This window comes from Salvelinus sp. IW2-2015, unplaced genomic scaffold, assembly GCF_002910315.2.
Source record: "Salvelinus sp. IW2-2015 unplaced genomic scaffold, ASM291031v2 Un_scaffold2914, whole genome shotgun sequence".
Lineage (NCBI taxonomy): Eukaryota > Metazoa > Chordata > Actinopteri > Salmoniformes > Salmonidae > Salvelinus > Salvelinus sp. IW2-2015.
Genome location: NW_019944212.1, coordinates 1 through 4,447, shown reverse-complemented (window position 1 = coordinate 4,447; position 4,447 = coordinate 1).

Below are 4,447 nucleotides of genomic sequence, written 5' to 3'. Positions count from 1 at the left end.
GCTGGATTCACTAAACAATATGGAACAGACAGTAAGAGGCTATTCCAGATGGGTGATCAACTAACATATGGAACAGAACAGTAAGCGTATTCAGATGGCTGGATCATCTAAACATATGGACACAGAAGTAACAGCTATTCCAGATGGCTGGATCATCTAAACATATGGGAACAGAACAGTAAAGCTTTATCCAGATGGCTGGTCATCTAAACATATGGAAACAGAAAGGTAAGAGCTATTCCAGATGGTTGGATCTATCTAAACATATGGAACAGACAGTAAGGCTATTCCAGATGGCTGGATATCTAAAATATGGAAAAGAACAGTAAGGGCTATTCCAGATGGCTGGATCATCTAAACTATGGAATAGAACAGTAAGGCTATTCCAGATGGCTGGATCATCTAACATATGGACAGAACAGTAAGGGCTATTCAGATGGCTGGATCATCTACAACATATGGAATATGAACAGTAAGTGGGCTATTCAGATGGCTGGATATCTAAACATATGGAACAGATCAGTAAGAGGCTATTCAGATGGTGGATCATCTAACGTTGAGGTTAGGGCTGTGGTTTGGGGGAAGGCTTAGAACTAAGGTGTTAGTTCAGAGTCGTTGAGGTTAGGGCTGTGGTTTGGGGGAAGGCTTAAAACTAAGTAATGAAAAACAAATCTCTGTTTCCATCAACTATCATCAAGTGTTCTGGCGGCCTGGTCTGGTCTGGTCTGGCCTGGCCTGGTCTGGTCTGGTCTGGTCTGGCCTGGTCTGGTCTGGCGGCCTGCTAGAGCATTTGGAAACTCCTCAAGTTGACGTTTAGTGTTATACTGAATTTTGCCCTGGAGGCAGAACTGAGCGATTTCTGCAACATGGGACAGCTGCAAAGTCAAAATCGGTGATAATGTAAAAATTAATGAAAACTAAAATGTGCTTTTTGGTCTTAATTTAAGGTTAGAGTTAGACATGAAGGTTAGCAGTGTGGTTAAGGTTAGGGTTAGACATGAAGGTTAGCAGTGTGGTTAAGGTTAGGGTTAGTTTTAAAATCAGATGAGTTTGTGACTGTACCAACTAGTGACTACGCTGCAAAGCTTCCTCCAGAACAAAGATTTATGATGAAAAACATTAACCTGCATGACCTCCGGTAGTACAATGGTCCAAGCAGCCCGCTCTAAACTCCGACAATCGCGAGTACACGCCCAGGTTTATATTGAAAACACAGGATTATATTAAACACATGAGTTTATATTGAACACATGGATTCATATTGAAAACACATTGGATTATATTAAACACATGGGATTATATTGAACACATGGGATTATATTGAAAAGATGGGATTATATTAAACACATGGGATTATATTGAGCACATGGGATTATATTGAACACATGGGTTTATATTGAACACATGGGATTATATTGAACACATGTGATTATATTAAACACATGGGATTATATTAAACACATGGGATTATATTGAAAACACATGGGATTATATCAAACACATGGGATTATATTAAACACATCGATTTATATTGAAAACATGGGATTATATTAAACACATGGGATTATATTGAAAACACATGGGATTATAGAATAACCAGTATCAGGTGGTAGTATAACAGTGAGGTATCATGGTGGTAGAATAACGTATCATGGTGGTAGTATACAGGTGGTGAGGTATCATGGTGGTAGTATAACAGTATCATGGTGGTAGATAAACAGTGACGGTATCATGGTGGAGTATAACAGTATCATGGTGTAGTATAACAGTATCATGGGTAGTTAACAGTATCATGGTGTAAATAACAGTGAGGTATCATGGTGGTAGTATAACATGAGGTATCATGGTGGTAGTATAACATATCATGGTGGTAGTATAACAGTATCATGGTGGTAGGATAGAAACGAGGTATCATGGTGGTAGAAACAGTATCATGTGGTAGAATAACAGTATCATGGTGTAGTATAACAGTGAGGTATCATGGTGGTAGTAAAGTAGGTATCATGGTGGTAGAATAACAGTATCATGGTGGTAGTATAAACAGTATCATGGTGGTAGTATAACAGTGAGGTATCATGGTAGTATAACAGTGAGTATCATGGTGGTTAAGATAAACAGTATAGGTGTGAGTATAACAGTATCATGTGGTAGTATAACAGTGAGGTATCATGGTGGTAGTATAACAGTGAGGTATCATGGTGGTAGTATAACAGTATCATGGTGGTAGTATACAGTGAGTATCATGGTGGTAGTATAACAGTATCATGGTGGTAGATATAACAGTTCATGGTGGTAGTATAACAGTGAGTATCTATGGTGGTAGATATAACAGTGAGTATCATGGTGTAGTAATAACAGTGAGTATATGGTGGTAGATAATCAGTATGGTAGGTATAAGTAGTTATCATGGTGGTAGTATACAGTGAGGTATCATGGTGGTAGATATAAACAGTATCATTGGTGAGTATAACAGTGAGGTATCATGGTGGTAGTTATAACTGAGGTATCATGGGGTAGTATAACAGTATCATGGTGAGTTATAACAGTATCATTGGTGTAGAATAACAGTATCATGGTGGTAGTATAACAGTGTAGGTATCATGTGGTAGTATAACAGTGAGGTATCATGGTGGTAGTATAACAGTGAGGTATCATGGTGGTAGAATAACAGTATCATGGTGGTAGTTATAACAGTGAGGTATCATGGTGGTAGTAATAACAGTGAGGTATCATGGTGGTATATAACAGTATCATGGTGGTAGTATAACAGTATCATGTGGTAGATAACAGTGAGTATCATGGTGGTAGTTAACGTAGGTATCATGGTGGTAGTATAAAGTATCATGGTGTAGATACAGTAATCATGGTGGTAGAAATAACAGTATCATGGTGGTAGTATACAGTGAGGTATCATGGTGGTAGTATAACAGTGAGTATCATGGTGGTAGTATAACAGTGAGGTATCATTGGTTGGTAGTTCAAGTAGGTATCATGGTGGTGAATAACAGTATCATGGTGGTAGTATAACATGAGTATCATGGTGGTAGTATAACAGTGAGGTATCATGGTGTAGTACTAATATATAGGTGTAGTATAACAGTGAGGTATCATGGTGGTAGAATAACAGTATCACGGTGTAGTATAACAGTAGAGGTATCATGTGGTAGATATAACAGTATCATGGTGGTAGTATAACAGTGAGTATCATGGTGATAGGGAATATAACAGTTACATGGTGGTAGAAAACAGTATCATGTGTAGTATAATGAGGTATCAGGTGGTAGTTAACAGTGAGGTATCATGGTGGTAGTATAACAGTGAGGTTCATGGTGGTAGTAAAACAGTGAGGTATCATGGTGGTGGTATCAGAAAACAGTATCATGGTGGTAGTATAACAGTAATCATGGTGGTAGTATAACAGTGAGGTATCATGGTGGTAGTATAACAGTGAGTATCATGGTGGTAGATATAACAAGTATCATGGTGGTAGATAAACAGTGAGGTATATGGTGGTAGAATAACAGTATCATGGTGTAGTATAACATATTTCATGGTGGTAGTATAAACAGTATCATGGTGGTAGAATTAACGTAGTATCATGTGGTAGATATAACAGTGAGTTATCTTGGTGGAAGAATAACAGGAGGTATCATCGTGGTAGTATAACAGTGAGGTATCATGGTGGTAGTATAACAGTGAGTATCATGGTGGTAGAATAACAGTGAGGTATCGATCGTGGTAGTATAACATGAGGTATCATGGTGGTAGTATAACAGTGAGGATCATGGTGGTAGAATAATCAGATGAGGGTCAATGGTGGTAGTATAACATAGTGATGTAGTGAGAGTATCATGGCAGGATGTCTTCTCTTTAGCGGTCACCAACCAACACATACAGACCGCATAAATTACAGGTCCGTGGCAGATTAGGCAGGCAGCAGGCATCTCTTAACCCAGCTCTAGCCCTCTGTCAGCGCACTCTCTTCTCCGGCCTGCTGAAAGGACTCAACTATGCTTTCCATTCCTTACTGGGATGGCTACTTGACACTATGGAGAGGGGCTCTTCTAATGAAACTCTTGTATTCCGGGTTTGGGAGGAAAGCTACAGCCCAGCTTCACTTTTCCCATGTAAGGTGATGGAGGATCTGGGTTTGGGTGAGCTAAACCCATGTGATTCAATATAATCCCATGTGTTCAATATAATCCAGTGTTTAAATATAAATCCCATGCGGCTTCAAATCTAATCTCAATGTGTTCAATATTAATCCCATGTGATCAAAAAAATTAATGTGTTCAACTAAAACCCTAGTTTTTCAATTACTAATCCCATGTGTTCAAATACTAAGGTCCCATGTGTTTTCAATATAAACCACATGTTGTTTAATATAAATCCCATGATGTTCAAATATAAAACCCATGTGTCTAAATATAATCCCCATGGGCTTTAA